Here is a 23,556-nt window from a genome sequence, read left to right on the forward strand (position 1 = left end):
ATTACAAATGCAACTGGAGTGTGGCATTTGCAAGCTTGTTTAATTTCTCTTCAATCTAACTTCGTCTTAAAGTTTGAAATGCATGTCTAGAAATTGCAAATATCGATCAAATGTATTCACGATATTAATTGTTACATAATAGAACAGTTCTAGTACATCCAGGGACGGAAACTAGCCTTGCCAATGACATCAAGTAGGAAACGTAACTCTACCAATGGCATTAGTCCTTGCTATCAAAATAATATTGTCGTCAACAATTTATTCATTAATTTATCATTCGGTCTCTACGGGTGCTAAAAAATTCTACACAAAACAACATTTTTTTTTATACTGATCATATATTGAAGGAGTAGATCAATATGACTACTAAAAAAATTTTCTATATATGTTTAATTAACACTTTTGGAGCAAAATGCTTGAGTCATGAGTTTTTGGCAATCACCTAAATTCATGGTCAACTATTTCTTTGACATGAAGTATATCATATAGAAATACAGAGAGAGAGAGAGAGACCTGGTTGAGAAAAGCTCTGGAATATGTATCGCCTTCGCAGCCAAAGCCCTCTAAGCCCGTATATTTAAGTGTTACTACTTTGAGTTGGGGTAACTCAAGCACTTGATCCTTCATATTTTCTTCCCTCATAACAATGCTTTCCAAATTTTCACAACTATATACGACTATCTTTTGGAGTTTCACTAGACATTTCAACACTGATTGTGAGAAGAGAGTTGTGATTCGCTGACAGTTAGATACCTCAATACCTCTGAGATTGCAAAGTGACGGAGGTTCAATTGGCCCCTTCCACAAGTACTCAATAAAATTCATTCTCAGGAGTTTCATCTCTTGAAGTTGGCTGAAGCAACGAGGTGGAAGATTTCCATAACATATTTCTTCCAATTTGCCAGATGTTAATTCCATGAACACCAGATTTTCAAAAACATGTCGAGGAGCTAGGTTGGTGGTGGAATCAATAAGGCATTCCCATGAACCCGACTTCAATCTGAGCCTTTTCAAATTGACAAATCCACTTTCATCTAAGTCATTCACAAAATTCCCCGAGCGAAACAAGAACCCAAGGTCCAAAATGAGATTCTCAGTTCTCCTGATTATGCTAGTAACTGCAGGACACAATGCTAGTTCGGAATCTTTCTCGTCAGGCAAATAAAGTTTGAAATTCCTCCGAAATTGATAGTCTCCACCGTTTTTTGTCTGAGTTTGTTTGCAACTAATGTTAAATCTTGACAACCTCTCAACAGGGAATTCGCGTAATAATAGAAGCAGGTCGTCAATGCCATGTAAATTAATTTGGAGACATTCAAGGCAAGCCAGTGATGTGATCTCTTTAATGCATCCTCTTTCTTCTTCTGCATTTCTCCCTAGCCGCAATGGACGATGAAATCCCATATACAATTCTTCTAGCTTTTTCAAGCTTGACAAGATACCAAGAGACAACGGGTGGCGGCTACTTTCAACCCTCAAATCCAACACCTTTAAATTACTCAGCTGAGCAATTTCGGTTGGAAACTGATTATCCCGAAGTCTGGACCCAAAGAAGCTCAAAATCTCCAATTGCGTCATGTATCCAATCATCGACGACGTTCCAATCCCTAACTCACAATAATCCAGGCACAATGTCCGAAGGCTCATCAACATTTGGCCAGGATCTGATGGTGAAAATTCAATCTGTAATTTGTTAAACTCCATGACCCTGAGATCTTCCATCCCTGCAAAAGAATCTGGTGATAGGCTGATCATTTTGCCTGACTGGAAGACCAAACGCAGCAGCCTAAGCTTTGGACATTCCTCTCCCAATGGAAATGGTCCATTAGAATTGCCCTTCCATGTCAGCGAAACAGCTGTATAACGACCAAATGAATCAGGTTGCGGGTGCCCTTCTTTTCCTCCAACATTCCTTACCAAAAATACATGCTCGCCTTCTGATGCAATTTTCAAGCAAACATCTCGCACGACATCATGCAATTTTACATGGTCTTCTTTTCCACCATGGTTAGCAACAAATAGCAACTTTTAAGGTCACTGATACTCTGGTCTACTCTGTATCTCATATCTCCCAAAGTCTCTCTATCTTGGAACATTTTCAGCCCTTTCCCATACCTAACCAAACATTCGACTGGAATGCTATAATCCTCTGGAAACAAGCTGCAAAACAGTAGTAGTGACTTGGCTTCAACACTTTTCAAACGATCATAGCTCCATTCGATTCTGGAAAACACCAAATCTTGAACTCTTTCTAGGTCTCTCATTGTGTACTTCTTTAGCTGTCCAAGGGCGAGTTTCCAGGATTCTGGTGTTGTATAATTAGTCCTAAATGCCCTGGCAACAACAACGATTGCTAGAGGTAATCCTTTGCATTCTTCTGCAACTTGTTTTGCAACGTCACTCAAAGCTGAATCATCGGAAATTCCCGCAACCTCTTTAAAAAGATGCCATGCTTCTTCCTTAGGCAAGGCATGCACCTCAAAAATTTCTGCTTCCATGTTCCTACACACATGAGAGAATCGAGATGTCAATACAACTGTTAAGCTCTTGCACTTACCTGATCTAATGGGAATTCCTAGACTCCTAAGATCCACTTCTTCCCAAATGTCATCCAGCATAACAAGATTTCTCTTGTCACTATTGATTAGTCCAGTATAAATCTGTTCAGCTCTTGCACGACCACTGTGCTCAGATTTTAATTTCATCCTTAACTGCTCAGCAAGTTGATTTTGGACATTTCTCATGTCTGGATTTTGAGAAACAGTTGCAAAGGCTACGCCATCAAACAGTTTCTCAGACTTAACCTGGTCCGCAATTTGCTCCAACAAAAAAGTCTTGCCTATGCCGGCCATACCACAAATTGCCAGTAGACTTCTTTTATCCTGCTTTAGAGCTTCCATCACTTCCCTTTTCATTGACATCCTTGTAATTAGACTTTCCTCAAAGGATGCGGTTGATTCACTAAAAGGCATTTTCCCCAGTGGAGGAAGGTATCCAACTTCATCAAACCGCCGCTCTCTGAGATGTTTTTCAGCATCATTTCCTCTTTTGGCAGCATGGCGGCCTATCAAATAACGTGACTTCAAATTCGGGAGCCTAACAATTTTAAAGCAATTCACCTTAACATTCTCCATACCCTCAAAAATAGTATCTGCCTCTTTCTCTAGACCATCAGCCTGCCTTAGCCAATCAGTAACAATTGGTTTAATTTCTTCACCATTGTTTCTTGCTGCATCTACCGATTGTTGCACCTCAGTTTTCGTTAGCTCGAGTTTTTTGATGCCATTCCTCAGGGTTTCATCGTTGCTTCTATAGCAAAATAAATACTGAAATTGACGTATAATTGGATCAATAAACTTCTCCGCGATTTTCCCCACAATCGAAACGCCAATATCTTGCATGGCCATTATTCCAATATTTCTGTTCCAATGTCTATAACCATGTTATTACGGAAATTAGAAAAATTCGGTTTTATAACAGATAAGAAAATATTTTATGAATATGCAAATGAGGTGATGATGTCCCCAAAGCCTAATTCAGTTGATGTGGCCAGATGATCATGAATTTCCCAGTTTGACTATCAAAGCGTATCTTTGTTTCTCTCTCTCTCTCTTTCTCTCATGTAAGCTGTAGAGCCTTCCTTAACCAAAATAATAATAATGGTGATGATGATGATGATGATAAATCCTTAAGATTAAAGATTATGATGACTATGAACAGAAGGAGACAAAAAGATTAGGTCGTTGGACTAAGTTTAATTAAATGTTCGGTGAAACGTAAAGGATGCTAGTAATGTTTCTGTTGTTCTCATATATTAGTTTAGATTTATCCAATATTAATTTAGAAAATACTCTTTTTGGAGGAAAAATTATGAATAGTTTTGACTTCAGTGACCATCATAAGTCAGAGCAGGCAAATTACCCATCAACACATTTCTCATATTGACAACATTTTTTTTAAACAGTTTATATATATAATTAGAATATTATGGAAGATCTTTGACAATAACTCCTGCAAATCCATATTGACAACATTATTTAAACTCATGATTTTTTTGAAGAATTTAGAAAATACATTATATAAAGTAATTATGGTGCAAAGATATGTGTATGTTTTCACCTGTTTGATGAAAATCTAAAATCTCATATGTCCAACAATCAATAAAATAGTGTAAAGAAAGAAAATTGTAAAGGCTATTTGATAAAAATAATGTGCATATATCTATTGTCTTAGATAAATTTTATCTCAAGCCACTAAAAGTCTCCAAATATTCAATTAGGTTTCTGCGTGTTTAATAGCAAGATTAATTGAATATTTTTAAGTCTTATGCGGGAAGCAGGTCAAGAAATTAGGAGTCGTAGGATAGAAGAAAACCCTTTATCTGTCATGGAGCAATCACTAAAAATGTCATTATAGGAAAAATGCAAGTAAAACTATTATAGTAGTAGAATTTAGCATTTCTAATGGGAGATTAGACACTATATCTAAAACTATTATAGCACGGGAATTTAGAATTTCTAATGGGAGATTAGACACTACATCAAGAAAGAATTAATAATGATTTCTTTGGTCTAATCAACATCTATGCGTTGTTCGGATGATGCTTTCGACTAACAATTTATAAAACTATGAATAAGCTCTTCCCTAATGTATATCACAGATCTTCTATGTGTATCCAAATCTATAAACTACTAGTAGAAAGCTTGTTGGTCTAAATCTTACGACGCACTTTCAAACAAAAAAGAATCCCTTCCATTTTTGTTGAACTTTAATTTCTTAGAAAGAGTTAAATTGTTTACTATGGTATTAGCTGGATTGAATCCATTGAAATGTTTTTGAATAGCTAATAAGCTATGAAAATTCTATTTATGATGACATTAAGAAAAAAAAGAAGAAGCTCACACCATCAAAGTCCATGTGGATTCCTCATGTATAACTATGGTAGATTTTTAGATGCAATTCTTGTTTAAATGATCCTACCTACAACTAATCTTCTGTTCAATGGTATTTAGTTGAAACTTCACTTTTTTCCAACACATTATGATCAAAAAAATTATTTATTAAGATGTAATATTTAAATGATCACAAGATACTCTTTTTTTTACTCCCTTGTACATTTATTTATTTTTTTTGAATTTTCACTTGATTGCCATACAAAAACTAGATGATATACAATAGGGGCAAATAAAAAGGCTCAAGATGTTCGAACATCGTGTCAGTACCTGTTACTAATGGATTATTTTGGGATTAATTAATCTTTGCCCCCTTGAACTTTGGCCCTTGTTACAATTTGTCCCCCCTAAACTCCAAATATATACTCTTTACCCCTTCTTTTCGACGGGTTAAGATGAAATTATATTTTTTGTGACCAAAACATCCCTGACTAATTCTTAAACACACATAATAATTGTAACATAATAAATACCAATTTCTTTAATATTTGCTAAATGCATTTAAACAAAATTACACTATGCATTTGATTTTTTAATGCTAAAATGAATTATATAATTCACAAAAAAAAGTTTAAGCAACTCAATGTGTTTATTTCAATGCCATAGCAACACTTCTTTTAAATAAAATAAAATTAATTAGTGCATTTGGAATGAAAAATATTGCTTATATTTTTTATCGTAGAACTTTTTAATGTGTTTTATATGAGATAAAAACGTGATTAAAAATAAAAATGTATTGAAAAATATATTTAGAGAATTTTTACTTTTTTAAATGTAGGATGCAAAGAAAATATAAAAGCAAGGTATGAATGTAGTATAAAATTATCAAATAGCATCCTATTGACTCGTGAAAATCTTGTGAAAACTGCAAAGTAAATGAAAATTATCAAAACTAATCCGTTTAAAATTTAAAGAAAGAAAGATAAGCGACAGAAAACTTGTGCAAGCTTTAGAAATTTTTAAACTTCTTTTTATCCACAATTCAAATTTCCAAATCTTTGGTATTATACCATCTTTTTTAAAAAATTTTTTAAATCATATGATTTTGTTTTTTTTCTAATAAAATATTTCATATTCCGATTAAAAGTATTGCATTATTTTAGAACTATTATGTAAGGGCATTAATGTCATTTTGTTAAAAATTTGGGCAAATTCCACTTTACCCTCCTGTGATTTAGCGTTTTTTTACATAACCCCCCTATGGTTTCAAAACTTATACATAACCCCCTTATGATTTGGATTAAAATGTCAAAGTGACGGGAATGATCATTTTTAACGGAATCACCTAAAATGTCAAAAATACCCTCATGTAAAGTTGAAAATTATTTATTAACCAAGGGGGGTTATGTGTATATTTTAAAAATCATAAGGGGGTTATATGGTAAAATATTAAACTATAAGGGGGTTATATGGTAAAATATAAAAATCATACGGGTTAATGTGTCATGTATTTATAAGGGTAATTTCGATATTTTTAGAAGTTCTGTTACGAATGACTATTTCCGTCACTTTGACACTGTAATCAAAACCATGAGGGAGTTATGTAAAACTTTTGAAACCATAAGGGGGTTATGTAAAAAAATGCTAAACCACAAGGGGGTAAAATGTAATTTAACCTAAAAATTTGGATGGAGAATTCATCATTAACATTTGACTTAGTCAATGAAGGGAGTAAAGTATATATATATATATATATTTAAAGTTTAGGGGGGCAAAGTGTTAAAAGGGTCAAGGTCAAAAGGGCAAACTGTAATTAACCCATGATTTTGCTATATTTCACAGCTTCACTACGAGATATAAATTGTTATAGAAGTTAAAAAAAATGCTTCCAAATCAAAAGCTTACATTACATCATTGGAAAATTAAAAAATTCCATAGGTGTGGCTAGCCACAACTAAAAAGTAACCTCATGAATCTTCTTTTTCTCTTTTTGAAAACTACCTTATTCTTAAGGGGGCAAAAAGAAAATGTACTTTATTCCTCTTCATTTTTGCATGACCCTAATTGATTTTTTTCCCCTTTTTTTTTTAGTTTCTTATTAGGGAAACCTGACTAGCTTAGCTTAGAAGGAAATTTCTTCACAAAGAGTTCAAGTCGACAGTAACTGTCAAACTTATAAATTTGCTATTAGTAACACACAAAATATGGCGAAGAATGCGGGGTTTCAGAATCTTTAACAGCCAAATCCATTTTTTATTTGTTAATTGATCAAAAGAACATTTGAATAACTTTCATCAACCTAATTTGGGGTTCGAGAAACGTTAACTACCTAATCCATTACTTTTATGATCAACTGATAAAAAAAAAAGATTAACTTTTTATACATTAACAATGTATATACCATCATTATTGAATGCATAACAACTCATCTGAATTTAAATTTGAAATCTAAATTTTGCTTATATATCATACATCTAACCGGGATAGTTCATACACTATCAATGTATATAAAATTTACCCTAAAAAATCCAAAAAGAGTTGAATCACTTATATGTGTTGTACCAATACTCTAACAATGTTGCACTGCAAGTGGATGCTTAATTTCATAAAGTAATTAGTGAGTTTTGTTAAGTAAATGATTAACTTGGTTGGGGGAGGGTAGAGTTGGGTTAGATGGTAAGGTAGAAGTAATTTTAAGTAGGAGTTCTGAATTCAAGACCTCCCACTTATTTAAAAAAAAAAAGAGCTTGGTTATAAAATAGTAAGATTAGGTTTATTGTAATAATATTTTATTGCAGTAAACTTACTATCTCTATAACTAAAGTTATTACTTTTTTCTCTTTGTTTTTTTTCCACTTTTTGTATTTATTTATTTATTTAACCAAAGTCGTTACTTACTTAAAAGACTTGCCATTCAATTGTGAGAAACCACCAAAGTACTTTCTTGCTCTTCTACTCCTGCTTAAGCAATGCATTTTTATCATGGCAAATTAAGTAAAACTATGCTTATAATCTGGTGTTTTGAATGTCCATACAAACATATCTTTACAGATCAACCGAGAAAGAGATTGGGAAACATAAACACATAGAAAGAGATTGGGAAACATAAACACATACCTGTTTTAGTTTGCTTGATTTAAAACCAGAGTGATAATCCCACAGAGAATTGTTGAGAGATAGAATAATAAATGTACTAATGAGGTCTTGGTATGGTTATAGATAGAGTGATGGACAACAAATTGTTGGTGAGAATTTTGAGAAACTACAATGAAAACTAAGGCAAATATAGGGTAGAGAAGATATATACTTTTCTTATGTAGCTGCAAATGGGAATCCCATTTTGGTTAGTAGTTATCACACTTTATTCTTTGCTCCTTGGATTGGTAACCATCAGTTTTACTCTTTTCCCAATCACTGTTCTAGAGGAAATGAAGTTACACAGCTTATATTATAGAGACAAGTCAAGAATCAAAAACCTCAAAAAGAAAATCCTCAAAACAATCAAGAGGAGCAAAGTATGCTTTAGGCAAATGTGTTAGATCTCATCCAAGAAAGGAATATTGAAGTTCCAAATGGCAAAAGCCAGGTTAACATGTGAAACGCAAGATCTTCCAAAAATAGTTTTAATGTATAGTTTGTTCGATAGAGTTGGAAATTTCCAATTGAATAGAACAGAGTAGATTATTTATCCTATTCATTAATGTCCATCACATACTACGCTAAACGGTAAGAACAACGCTGAGGAGTTGGCAATTTGGATTAGCAAGAAATTTTGAGAAAAAAATGACTGCTAACCCGTCCACAATTTGTTTTGGCTAATCGCATAAAAAGTATTTGTAGTATGAACCCATAGAATTAAAACAGAAAATACTTACAAAATCACCGTCTACAGACTTCCCACTCGGACTTAGTTGGTGTAAGTTGGAAAGGTTCAAGTTCTATTCAATTGTGTAAATTGATAGAATTTAGTGTAAATTGGTATAATTTTGATATAAACATGAATTATAACTAAATTGGAGTAAATTTTATAATTACATTAAAATATATTAATTTACATCAAAATTGTGCTAATTTACACAACGGGATTTTGGGATCAGCAGAATAGCACCACCAACCACATCCCACCATATAAAATGAATTCTCGGTTCAACTGATAAAAGAGAACTTACCTTACTTATTCGAGAAAATGTAACTGATATTATTATGTCAGATGATAATGTTATTTTGGTCACAACAGCTTGACCCCATGGCGGGTCCTCCTGTGGGTAAGGTTTTGCCAATTAGAACATCACAACCAACATAAATACCAACCTAATACGAGTTCTATTATCGCAGAGTTCACTTTTAGAGTGGCCATTTTTTATTGTTCTCCTAAATGACATAGGATAAACACACAAAAATAAGAAGATAGAATGCACCTTATCATTAAAACTTTGATCTTATTCATGCTCACTCTCGCATTGTGAATTTAAGCTTTTCAGACAAGAATACACACGCTTCACATTTTTCCATATATTCTTAAAGAATGGAAAACCTTCATAAAATATTTGTTGTTGTGTCTTATCTTTTTATTTTTTATTTTTATTTTTTGGTTATTGTGTCTTATCAGTGTCTACATTTGATATCAAAATTTGTTCTAAATTTGTATTAATCTTGTAGTGGCCCGCGATGCAAGCCCACTTAACATCTGCCAATTAGACACGTGGAATCATTCTTAACTATACAGTGATGATAGCATATTCTATGCGTATGCAATGCTTTAAACATCATAATTAGTTCTTAATATCTTTAGCACTTTACTTGATAAGAAAATGACAAAGTTTTGATGTGTGAAAAGAAAAATGAAAAAGCTGAGAACTTAGGAATAGAACATCAGTTCCATAAATTCAAGAGCTTTTGTGGTTAGGCTGTTTGCTTGGCCTTTTTAGGACAGAAATATTGAACTTAATCACTTCACAAGAAAATGACAAAATTTCAGTATGCAAAAAGGAAAGAAAAGTTGAGAACTTAAGAATGTAGATTCACTTACATAAATTTAATAGATTTGAGTTTCGGTTTAGGCTATTTCCTTGGCCCTTTTTTCGCCAATAGTGCATGCTGTGAAATTTTAGTGTTGAGAACAATAAAGAGTAGTATAGGAATTGTTCTCGATTGATTTGCTTTTATATTCTGATTATATATTTTTTAATAATAAAAAATTAAAACCTATAATCATCCAAATAGTAACTTTTGCTAATTCTGATTATTCTCTATAATCAGTTTTTATAATCAACTTTTGTAAAATCAAAAGCAACCAAAAATAAGGCATTGTTGGAGAAAGAAATGGTTGTGACATGTGCAAGGTTGACGAATTATTGTGATAATATCTTGCGGGCTTACTCCTTGAAAGTCTTAACATATCCACACCCTCAAAAATAGTATTTGAATCTTTCTTTAGATCATCACCTGCTTTAGCCAATCAGTAACAATTGGTTTAATTTCTTCAGCATTGTTTCTTGCTGCATCTACCGATCAGTAACATATTGTTTCTTGCTTTAATCTTATACATTTTCTGTAAAAATCTGATGATGACGACAAAATTTTGAGAAAGATCGACAAAGACAGAGACTTGGAATAGGGGTGACCACGGTTTAGGTCTGAATTGAAATCAGACCGACAGTTTGTTGAACTGGATTCAAACCGAATTTTAGAAATCAGAATCAAAATCATAACCTTGACTAAAGGTTTAGGTTCACGTTTACCAAAAGCTTGAATTGAAACCGAAACCGGTTGTTTAGGACCAATTCAAATTATTTGAAAAAATACTTACTACCTAAACCTATTTGGCCAATTTAGAATCCAATATCAATAGTAAGCACCCAATACCAACAGCCCCAATTCTAATCCAGCAATCTATTGTCCCGTCCCATTAATAAATCTAGACTTCATAGCTAATTTAAACACAAGACCAATCTGATCTAATCAATAATGAGATTTTTTTCATAAAATTTGCATCATTTTTCTTTGTCTATGCACATGATAATACAATAAATTTCTTACTTTTTTTTATATTCATTTTCATATTTTTATATAGTCAATTTTATAACAACGAGTGTTTGAGCGTAGCTAAAAGAACTAAAACCATAATAGAAAGAAACTAAAATTGGAATCGGAATAAAATGGAACCAAAACCAGATCGGAACGAGAGGTTCAAGAACTATAACCATAACTATCCCTATAAGGGCCATTTCAAATTTCACATTTTAGAAGAATCGAAATCTGCGATTCTGAAACTATAGCCATGTCTAACTTGAGGCTACTGCTGAGTTCAGTCGCAGAAATAGAGAAAGTAGGAAGAGATAAAAAAGAGTACAACTTCAAGGAAACTAGAGAGCTCTATTTTATTTTTCCCTTCATATATTTCACATTTTGCAAGGGAAACTATTTTTTATGAAAGAGGGAGTGACAACAAGTTAGTTGTCACAGCCAAAAGTTTATGTTGTGACAACATTTTAGAAATTTCACTTCTCACCTACATAAGTATTGACAAAAATTTTATTTCATTAATAACAATAATAAAGTTGTCATAAAAAATTAATAATTTGGGACACTATGGATTATTGTCATTAAATGACTTTGTTTATGACAATATTAGGTGTTGTTGTTAGATGTTATCACTAATTTTCATACATCTAGTAGTGGCCGTATAGAAATGTAACGTAACAATCTTTCTAAGACTTAGGAAGTAGTACTAGACATTAAGGAAGTGCAGCTTTCAATTATAGTTGCCTTTCGCTTGTTAATTTTCACCATTACATCCTCGTAAACTGAGCAACTAAATAACCACCATATGATAAAGAAATGCTCTCTCAAATAATAAGACCTAATTCTTGTACTCCATTCATCATGTTATGTATTTATCAGTTTTATTATTTTTCCAACCAATCATAATTGGTAATTGTAATATTAATGATGAGTCAATTGTGAAATAAAGGAAAAATATGTATGGTAAAATTTTTTAGAATTAATAGAGCTTGATTTTTGTTTTGAATAAGAAAATAGCTATTCCTAATGAGCCAATTGATTGTTTTTGGAACATTGTTAGTGCTATTAATGAACTACGATTGTAGCTTTTTAGACGTTGCTCAAAACAAAACAAAAAAAAAAAAAGAAAATAAGCCCTTTTAGCTGCAACTAAGGTCATGACTAACCTTTTGTAAAATGGCATTTAGATGGTGGTGCATCATTTTTTTCACAACATTATTATTAAAGTAAGAAATTTAGTAAGATGAAATAATTTTATGTGTAGAAGATATTCATCCTTTTTCTATCATTTTCTTCTGCATTTAAATCTTTTTTTTTAACAGTTTCACCATTTGACATTGACATGTATAACCAGATTAATCAATTATAAAGAGCTCCAAGCTGACATATGATAGGAATTAAGAAACAAAAGAGAAAAAACAAGATGTTAAGATATGGTATGAATACCTATTAAACGATTTTGCTATATAGCCCATATTTGCGTCCAATAAAAAACCTCATAGTTACGTGGTTAACAGAAATCAGGTCAATTCTCCCAATTTTTCTAAATTGAAAGCTTGCATTAAAACTACCTCATCTCTCTCTCTCTCTCTCTCTCTCTCTCTCTCTCTCTCTCTCTCTCTCTCTCTCTCTCTCTCTCTCTCTCTCTCTCTCCTCTCTCTCTCTCTCTCTCTCTCTTCTCTCTCTCTCTCTCTCTCTCTCGTAACTAACTTCGACATAGGAGGCATTTTACTTCACAAAAAAGTGTCAAATTTGTTATGGATAGCACTTTAATACCCAATTTCCTAAGGTTAATCATAGAACCGTGTATTGTGTGGCATCAAGCCCTCAAGAAACAAAGATTAATGCATGAAGACCACAGTCACAAGAGTGTCTTGTTCTTAAATGATACATGAAAATGATGGGAAATTATGTAAATCTATGATTAAATTATCTATGCCTGCATACTTGCAAAATATACTTTACAGAGAAACGGACAAAGTAGGAGATTGCAAAAGATAAACACGTAGCTCTCTTAATTTAAGTTATTGAAAGCTTGAGTTGTAGTCCCACACAGAAAATTGTTGAGAGACAGAGGAAGAAATATTTTGATGAAGTCTCAAGATCGAAATTGATAAACTGGTCAAGAGAGGATTTTTAGAATTCTCCTCACTATCAGGTTAGGGTTCAAATCTTGGACCTGATAGTTGAAAGTGGAAAGGATGTGAGGAGGAGTGAAAGAATAAAAAAAAAAAAGTAATGGTTAAACTAATGGCAAGGAATTTGTTAGTGTGAAAAGCTACAATGAATATTAGTGCAATTTATAGGGGAGATAAGATAAGATACCTTTTAGTATTGTGTTCCTTGGGTTTGTAACCATCACTTTTATAATTTCGCCCGTCACTTTTACTGTTCTAAAGAAAATGAAGTTAATTTACATACCTTATTCTGTGAGGACAAGTCTAAGAATCAAAAGACCTTTTTTTTTCAGGGAAGAATCAAAAGACTAAAAAGTAATGCAGTCAAAACAATCTAGTGGAGCAAAGTACGGTTCTGGCAAAATAATTTTCCCCGCAAGTTCTATATCTCATCCAACAATAGAATATTGAAGATGCAAAAGGCAAAGTTAAGGAAACACAAGATCTAACTAATATCTTCAAATATACTCCTTTGATTCCAAAATTATAGTCCTTTTCGGGAATTCAACTTTGAATGAAGAAAATAATCATTATATGTTTGTGTGAGATTAATCTTTTCTATGTTATTAGTGTATAAAACTTTTTTAGACGAGTGAAATTAGATACATAACATATGTACAAAAATAGAAAATTTAAATTTAAATAGAGATTGTGTCAAAGAAAAAGTAAAATTAACATGTTAAACACAAGATTTGCATCTTATTGTTTTATTAAAACATACTCCTTGACCAAATCATAATTGTTCTTCAGAATCCAACTTTTCATGAATACAGAGAATTATGTGTGTGCCTATATGCGCCTCCAACCCCCCAAGTTAGATAGCTGTAAATTTCCATATGAAAGAAGGAAAAAAAAAAAAAGAAAACTTGGGAGAATATGTCATGCTTTTTTTTTTAATTTAAAAATCATAACATCCAGGGGAAAGTTTTAGTAGGAATAGGCCATGGTCCATGGGGTGTTTAAAAATAAATAAATAAAACATAGCTTTTCTAAAGCACCTGCAAACCTAGCCCCACAAGTTCAAGGTGATAGTCATACAAAGAAAATTTTTTTCTTTGATAAATATAAGTTTGAATAGGTTCGATTTCGATTATTACCATGGATTAGGATATGTCTCCGGAATCATAAATTGCTTACAGAAGTTTCACTAACACAGCTCTCATATTGATGGCAATGGAATTTAAACACACGACCTTTAATGAAAAAGTGATCCATTATTATCAATTGAATCAACTTGTATTGGCAACCATACAAAGTAAAGAAATGACAACCAATGAAACAAAAACAACAAAACAGCAACTACGACTAAAAAATTAAGTGAAACTTTGTAAGAGTAAGCTCCGAATTCCATTTGCATTTTTCGACCTTGCGACAGGTAGCCAAACAAAATTGGACATCGTGAATCATTCTCTGGATAATCACCTGCTCATGTTGAAATATTTTCTGATTACTTCCCCGCTGGATATGGTAAAGTGTTGCGCCAATGCCAACTTACAAATCCGATGGCGGAAAGAATTAGTACAATGATGGCACCCGCACCACCATTCTAATTCTACCGACCATAGATGGATAAGGGGCTCTGAACAGTAAACATAGTGCTTGAATTTGCATCCTGACCTGGTACGAAATCGAACACTCAAAAAGAACAAGTGATCACTTGTTCTCTCACATAGAACAGACAAGTCAGAATCATCAATACCCCAATCTTTAAGTATATTCAATGTGGCTAATCTGCCTCGACAAACAGGCGCCACAAAATGAACGTCAAATAAGGGATATAGCAAGAAGGAAATGATTATTTCCGACCCATTAACTTTCTTCCTTTTTCTTTCTCTTTGGTACCATATGCATTATGAACACGTCCCTACATGAAGGAAATCTTTTTCAAGCGCAGTAGAGGCCAGGGGCGAAGCTACAGTTACAAAATGACTTACAAAAAATTTACCCTTCTTTTATTTTGCCCATTCTTGCCCACCTTGAATTTTCAAAATATTTGATCTAGACGCGCAATTGTCCCACAAAAATATTGAAAATTTTCACAATCTCGCTTGCCATTTCTACGATGGAAGTTTGAAATAAAGCATCGTGTTTTTTTCTATTTTCATTCTAATAAATTTTATTTACTTAAAATTGAATTTCACTTATATGTCCAACTATACGAATTAGAAGTGAATCAAATATTCATATGACAGTTTGATTGTATACACATTATCTACCCATATGTGTAATATTAATAATTCTACAATTTTATACTATTATCTAGATAACTTAATAGCTACAATTCATAATAAATAACAAGATAGAAACAAGTTCTTCTTTCCAAACAGTTACCAGAGACAGCAATCCCCAGCAAGTTCTTTTGACAACAATAAATGATCATGAAACAGAAGATATAGCTCAACCAAAACAGCTCATGATCAACAGCAATAGCACCAGGGTTCTGAAGGCAATTCCTTCTTCATCATCACTGGCCTTGGCTCCAATTCGTAAACAAAATCAAAAATCACCATCTCAGTAAGCTTGCATGTCAGAAGAGTTGCTGGAACATTTGATCTTTAAGCATAACTGTTGCAATTATCTTCTTGTTAGCTTTCTGCTTTCTTGATTAGTACTTGACCAGTTAAAGAGTTTCAGAGGCCATATAATTTTGTGAAGGGTTCTTAAAATCGCTCAGATGATGAAGGATATCATGTTTTATGCAAATTCGGCTAATTTGATTGTGAATGAAAAAAAAACAAATTTTTGGTTTTATTTTTGTAATATTAAATAAATTGATTCATGCTTACTAAACTTATAATAAACACTAATTGCACCAAAAGTTCACAAATCATATGTTATAAGTTTAACCTAAAATTATTGCATCCCTTAAATAAAGATCCTAGCTCCGCCACTAGTCGAAACCTGATTTCTCAACTTTTCTTCAATTTCTTTATTCTCTTCTTTTCTTCCTTGGTTTGGTTCTATATATCAGAGCACTTCCTTCTAATAGTACACACTACACCATTAAGCCTATATTAAAATATAAACAACTATTTGACTGGGGAATAGTTGCATTTGAACAAACATATTCAATAATTTCACATGTTAACTTCAAATTTTTATTTTGCATCTTCATTTTCTTTTATGTAATGAGATCTAGCAATTGTGGGGCTAACAAATTGGGCAGAAAATACCTTGCTCCACTAGATTGTTTTGATTTTTTTTTTTGGGCCTAATGTCAACTTCAATAATCTTTTGTCGGATGAGATCTGGCGATTGTGGAGCTAACGAAATTGGCTCCACGAGATTGTTTTGAGATTATTCTTTTCGAAGCTTCCGATTCTTGACTTGTACCCATTAAATTCATTAAATTTGCAGTACCCCAGGCCCCAATCAGGAGTCCCACATCTGTAGGGAGAGTAATGTGTGGATATGTAACCCTGGGTCCATTAGGTTGATATATAATATAAGGCTCATTAAGTTATTAATAATTTTGGATTCACTATTTTGAATCCATGATTTCAATTTAAAAAATTATTCAACTAGTCTAGTGGATTCAGGGTTATGGAAGGATTTGGAACACGCACGGTTGGCTTTAGGTGCAATTATCGTATTTTTTTTTTATGATTAAGTGTACACTCACTTAACTTTATTTTATTTCATGATTTTTTTAACTAATCATTTAATTTATTGCAGGGAAATAATCAAAAGAATAAAAGAAGTCACTGTTACATCCGCCTAACCTTCCTAACTGAGGGCATTCCTATCCTATCCAGCCGGACTTCCCCGCGGGCCTGCCTCGGAAGCATGTGAAAACATTCATAGACTTTGACCTGCTGCTCAGGATGAATTATTCCCACATTAGCCAACGCATCAGCAACTTTGTTAGCCTCCCTATAGCAATGCGAAAACCGAACAGGATCTGCCGCACTTCTCGTCGAATATGCCACGGACATTGAATACGCCGGTGGAAAATTCCAACTAAGACCAATGAATCCGACTGCAGACATAGATTATCAAAGCCCCTCCGCGCACACATTTGAAGACCCATTAGAAGGGCTCTAGCCTCCGCGTGCAAACACATAATGTCCCCTAAGAAGGCCGAGAAAGCAAAAAAGGGCAGCCCAGTTGAATCCCGAAGGACCCCACCACCTCCACCTACTCCTGGGTTACCCTTAGAGCAGCCATCCGTATTAAGCACAAGCCTCCCAACCTCCTTTGCCTCCCAGCGAACAACCTTGAGGTCATACCCACCAACCGGTGAACACGACCAATCATATAGCTGACAAAACGCCCGTGCTCCAGGAGATTGTTTGAATTGGATCTCGACAATGGATCTAATTTCTGAGAAAATAGCCTGACAGATGGCATCTGATCGTATCCAGACTCCCTCAAAAATTGCCTTATTCCTCGCTTTCCAAATATGCCAATAGGCGATACTCGGAAGCACGAGACAGATGAGCCGCTGTATCGCAGAGTCTTGTACCCGCAACCACCATGCAACTATGCGAGCCAACAAAGGAACCACTTGGCAGCTCAACCCACAAAGGCCCCCAAAATAATTCCAAATCTCCAACGCTATTCGACCGCTAGAAAAGACATGTTCGATTGATTCCTCAGAAGCCTCTTCGCAACAAAAACACTTTGAGGGCAAGTGGAAGCCAAGAGTACGTAACGTCTCCGGGAACGGTAATCTTCCCAATAGCAAGCGCAACATAAAGAAAGACACTTTCACAGGAATCCGAGGGTGCCAAACCTTAGCCAACACCATTGACGAGTTATGAGCCTGCCGAACCTCCTGAAAAGCTGATGCCAAAGTGAAGGTACCAGAAAGCGAGGGCGTCCAAACAACTTCATCTGCATATCCCCCGTGAGGAACTGGGAGCTGTAAAATTGAGGAAACGATCTCTACTGGAAAGGTGTGAGACAAAAGGCTGACATCCCAGTGCCCAGTGACAATGAAATCCAAAATAATAAATTTGGAACAACCGAAACACGTAGGAAAAGTGCCCCCGTACCCAGCCAGTTGTCATACCAGAAATGGCACGACCCGTCATGGACTAACCATAACATAGAGAGCTCCACTTGGCGACTCACATTCAACATCCTTCGCCAGATTGCTGAGTCTGTTACCCTTACCTCTACTTGGCAAGGATGGATCCCTCTGCAGTACTTGGCGTGCATGAAAGCCGTCCACAACGACAACCCTGCTCGAAAAACCCATCAAAGCTTACAAGAGAAAGCCATATAGACGTCCCGAAGTCTCCGAAACCCCACGCCCCCTTCCTCAACCAGGAAACACAGCTGAGGCCACCGCATCCAATGAAACTTTGACTCTTCAGAGGAGGACCTCCAAAGGAAGTCCGCGCAGGCCTTCTCTATAGTGTTAAAGACCGCACTCGGGATCACCGCAGCTGACAGCAAATGCACAGGGATCGAGGACAGCACATGCTTAATCAAAGTTATCCTGCCTCCAGACAAGAGCAACCTTGATTTCCACGACAAAATCCTCCGTAAAATGGTCTGACACACCTCCCCAAAATAAGCTGATTTGCATCTCCCAAAATAGAGCGGAAACCCTAGGTAACATATAGGGAACGTTTGCCAAGCAAAAGCGGTGACTCGTTCAACCACCCTTCTTCGAGCCGGGAGCAGCGCTGGATGAACCAAATAGCAACTCTTTTGAGCATTTATCAATTGGCCCAAGCAGCGTTGGTACCTTTCCAGCACTTGCATAATGTCCTTCAGAGATGAGGAGGACCCATTCGCAAATATAAGCACATCATCTGCGAAAGCCAAATAAGTAATAGGGGGCACCCAGACGGGACTGTGAACCCCAAGAATCCTGGGTTTGCCGTGAGACTATTCAAACCTCTCGACATAACCTCGGCCCCTATGATAAATAATGCTGGTGACAGTGGATCACCCTGCCGTAGCCCTCTCGTAGATTTAAAGAATCCATGCGAAGACCCATTGATAATGATCGAGAACCAGACGTTAGACAAGAGCCGCCACGCCATATCTATAAATCGCTCCCCGAAGCCAAACTTTCGCAGCACACCTATAATATGGCCCCAGGATACTCTATCGTAAGCCTTTGACATGTCCAACTTCAAGATAATGTTGTCGTCTCTAGTTTTCTTGCCAATCCCCGACACGATCTCCTGAGCTAGCAAATAATTCTCTGTTATAGTCCGGCCCTTCACAAAACCTGTCTGTTGGGGGGATATAATCCGTGGCAAGACACCTACCACTCTATCAGCCAAAATTGTGGTTAGCAACTTGTTAAAAAAATTACACAAATTGATTGGCCGAAACTGAGAGAAATCCCTAGGGTTTGGAGTCTTAGGAATCAGCACAATCGAGGTAGAGGAGATGAACCGAGGCAACTCTGCCCCACAGAAGAAACTGACTACCGCATTATAGACATCTTGGCTGATCACCTCCCATGCAAAAGTAAAAAATTTGCCAGTGAACCCATCCAGACCAGCCGCACTATCCCCATCCATTGCCCTCACTATCCAATAGACCTCCTCTATGGAGGAAAATGCCTCCAGCATCCTATTATCCTCCCCTGAGAGTGTGGGAAGGATGAGGTGTAGCATATCCGAAGCAGCCATCGAAGGGCCCGAGAAGAGAGTAGAAAATAATTTATTGCCTCCCGTGCTATATCAGCATCTGTATCCACCCAAGTACCATCGGATGTCTTAATTCGATATATCATTCCTTGAGCCCGTCGCTGCCTCACCACCACATGAAAATATCCCGAGTTACGATCCCCATGACGAAGCCATCTTACCCGAGCCTTTTGACTCCAGAATTGCTCTTCAGTAGACAGCGCATAGCGCAGTTCTGCCTGGGCTTTCCTGAGCTCAAGTTGACCTTCCTCCGAATCAACTTGATCCGTGGCCTCCTCTGCCTGTTGCACCGCAGCCTCCGCCTTACGAACCGCTTCGAAAATATCCCCAAAGTTTTGTTTGTTCCAGGCCTGAATAGCCCTCCTCGTTGCCAGCAACTTTGAGGACAGAACCCGCAAAAGAGGCCCACTAACCTCTTGACCCCAGGCCTGCCGAATCACCTCTAACAACACAGGTTTAGTTGTCCAGACATTCAATAAGCGGAAAGGCCGTGGCTTGTTGTCTAAACGAGTAACAAACGACATCTTCAATGGTGCATGGTCCGAGGGATGTCGTGCCAAATGGGTCACCGAGATGGCTGCAGAGAGATCCGAACATGCCCTATTGACTAAGAGCCTGTCCAGCCGCTTTAAAACTCTAGCTCTACCTCTTCGGTTATTACACCATGTGAAACTAGAACCCGAAAAACCTATATCAAACACCCCAGCCTTCTCCATGAAGGACAACAGTTCCACACCTTCCCCGACCGCAAAGGGACGGCCTCCCCGTTTTTCATGAGGAGCCATGATTACGTTCAAATCACCCCCAATACACCATGGGGAAGAGCTAGGCTTGTCAGCCAATAAATTGCGCCATAAATCCCTGCGTTCCTCTACTGAGCACTTTGCATGAACAAACGACATGGTGAGTGGCCCAGGCAGCAGTGGATAGTGAACAGAGAGGGATATATGCTGGTCTGAATTGCCAACAATCGAACATACAAAAGAACTACTATAAAACACCCAAATATCACCCGATAAATTAACACACACAAAATCAAATGATAACTGTAACCGAATGGAGTCTACTTTCGACACCGCCAACTTTGGCTCACAAAGCACAACAAACTTAGCACGATGCAACTTAACTAATTTTACCAATCTACGCAAATTAGGGGCTTTAGCCACCCCTCTAATATTCCAAAAGATACCATTAATCATGAGAAAAAACCTGGAAAGAATTGTAGGAGGATGTCGCCGACCGTAGCTATCGATCAGATGGAATGCGAGCCCGCATGCCTTTCCCTCGCACTTGTTTGAAGTCAATCTCCGCCACCCTAGGTTGATCAATGTTCAAAGCAACCACCGACGGCTCTAGCACTCTTGCTTGTTGGTTCAGCCTCCTTGGAAATAAGTTACCTGCAGCGCTTGAGATCGCGGCGTCAGGCTCCCCGTGGCTTCGTCGATCACCATCCTCCTCCCCACACAAATCGACGAACAGACTATGAATGCTCTGCTGCCCCTCGCCTGCCCCATGCTCTATCGCTTCACACACTACCTGATTCCCATGTCCAGCAAGCCCCAAAGCTCCGGTCTCCCCACCCAACGATCGCGCAACGCCAGAGGAATGACTGGGGTCAGTCTCTGCCATGGCGTCTTCATGCACAGCTGCGGCAACAACCCCAGCGGAACCACTGGGGTCATTCACTGCCACGGCGCCGTCGCTCACAGCCGCAAGCACTTCCACTGCAGCACTGGGGTCTGCTGTCACGGACCTCTCGCACGCATCCGACCCAACATGGGTCCTGCCCTCCGCTTCAGGTGCAGGCCTGGCACCTGATGGTTTTTCTTCAAATATACTCCTTCGATTCCAAAATTATAGTCATTTTTCGGGAATTCAACTTTGAATGAAGAAAATAATCATTATATGTTTGTGTGAGATTAATCTTTTCTATGTTATTAGTATATAAAACTTTTTTAGACGAGTGAAATTAGATACATAACATATGTACAAAAATAGAAAATTTAAATTTAAATAGAGATTATGTGTCAAAGAAAAAGTAAAATTAACATGTTAAACACAAGATTTGCATCTTATTGTTTTATTAAAACATACTCCTTGACCAAATCATAATTGTTCTTCAGAATCCAACTTTTCATGAATACAGAGAATTATGTGTGTGCCTATATGCGCCTCCAACCCACCAAGTCAGATAGCTGTAAATTTCCATATGAAAGAAGGGGAAAAAAAAAGAAAATTTGGGAGAATGTTTGTCATGCTTTTTTTTTTTAATTTAGAAATCATAACATCCAGGGGAAAGTTTCGGTAGGAATAGGCCATGGTACATGGAGTATTTAAAAATAAATAAATAAAACATAGCTTTTCTAAATCACCTGCAAACCTAGCCCCACAAGTTCAAAGTGATAGTCGCTCAAAGCAATTTTTTTTTCTTCTTTGGTAAATATAAGTTTTAATAAGTTCGATTCCGATTACTATCATGGGTTAGGATATGCCTCTGGAATCATAAATCGTTTATAGAAGTTTCACTAACACAGCTCTCACATTGACGGCAGCGGAATTTGAATACACAATGTTTAATGAGAAAGTGATATATTCTTATCAACTGAATCAACTTGTATTAACAATCATACAAAGCAATAAAATGACAACCAATGAAACAAGCACAACAAAACAGCAACTACGGCTAACAATTAAGTGAAAATTTGTAGGACTAAGCTCCGAATTCCTCTTGGATTTTTCGACCTTGCGACAGGTAGCCAAACAAAATTGGACGTTGTGAATCATTTTCCGGATAATCACCTGCTCATGTTGAAATATTTTCTGATTAATTCCCTGCTGGATATGGTAAAATGTTACAGCCAATGCCAACTTACAAACTCGATCGCGGAAAGAATTAGTACAATGATGGCACCCGCACCACCATTCTAATTCCGCTGACCATGGATAAGAGCCTCTGAACGGTAAACATAGAGCTTGAACTTGCACCCAGACCTGGTACGAAATCAAACGCTCAAAAAGAACAAGTGATCAATGGATTCACTTGTTCTGTCACGTAAAACAGACCCTACAGCCAGAATCTTTAAGTCTATTCAATGTGGGTAGTCTGCATCAACAAACATTTCTTTCTCTTTGGTACCATATGCATTTTGGACACGTCCCTACATGAAGGAAATCTTTTTCAAGCGCAGTAGAGACCAGGGGCGAAGCTACAGTCATCTCAATCTTTTAAGAACTATAAAATGACTTACAAGAAATTATTTTGCCCATGCTTGCCCACCTTGAATTTTCAAACTATTTGATCTAGACCCCCAATTGTCCCACAAAAGTATTGAAATTTTTCACAATTTCCCTTACCATTTCTAAGATGGAAGTTTGAAATAAAGCATGAATAAAATTTTATTTACTTAAAATTGAATTTCACTTATATGTCCAACTATACGAATTAGAAGTGAATCAAATATTCATTTGACAGTTTGATTTTATGCACACTGCCCATATGTGTAATACTAATGATTCTACAATTTTATACTATTAGCTAGATAACTTAATAGCTACAATTCATAATAAATAAGAAGCTATAAAAAAAATTTTATTTTATTTTTGTAATGTTCAATAAATTGATTCATGTCTACTAAACTTATAATAAACACCAATTGCACCAAAAGTTCACAAATCATATGTTATAAGTTTAACCTAAAATTATTGCATCCCTTAAATAAAGATCCTAGTTCCGCCTCTAGTATAAACCTGATTTCTCATCTTTTCTTCAATTTCTTTATTCTCTTCTTTTCTTCCTTGGTTTGGTTCTATACATCATAGCACTTCCTTCTAATAGTACACGTTACA

General features: G+C 36.0%; 1 pseudogene; it reads right to left on the reverse strand.

Moving 5' to 3' along the window:
* Nucleotides 1-438: 438 nt before the first annotated feature.
* LOC113755852 lies at nucleotides 439-3,407 on the reverse strand (annotated as a pseudogene).
* Between the last annotated feature and the right edge of the window lie 20,149 nt (nucleotides 3,408-23,556).

The sequence above is a fragment of the Coffea eugenioides genome, unplaced genomic scaffold, assembly GCF_003713205.1.
Source record: "Coffea eugenioides isolate CCC68of unplaced genomic scaffold, Ceug_1.0 ScVebR1_177;HRSCAF=710, whole genome shotgun sequence".
Lineage (NCBI taxonomy): Eukaryota > Viridiplantae > Streptophyta > Magnoliopsida > Gentianales > Rubiaceae > Coffea > Coffea eugenioides.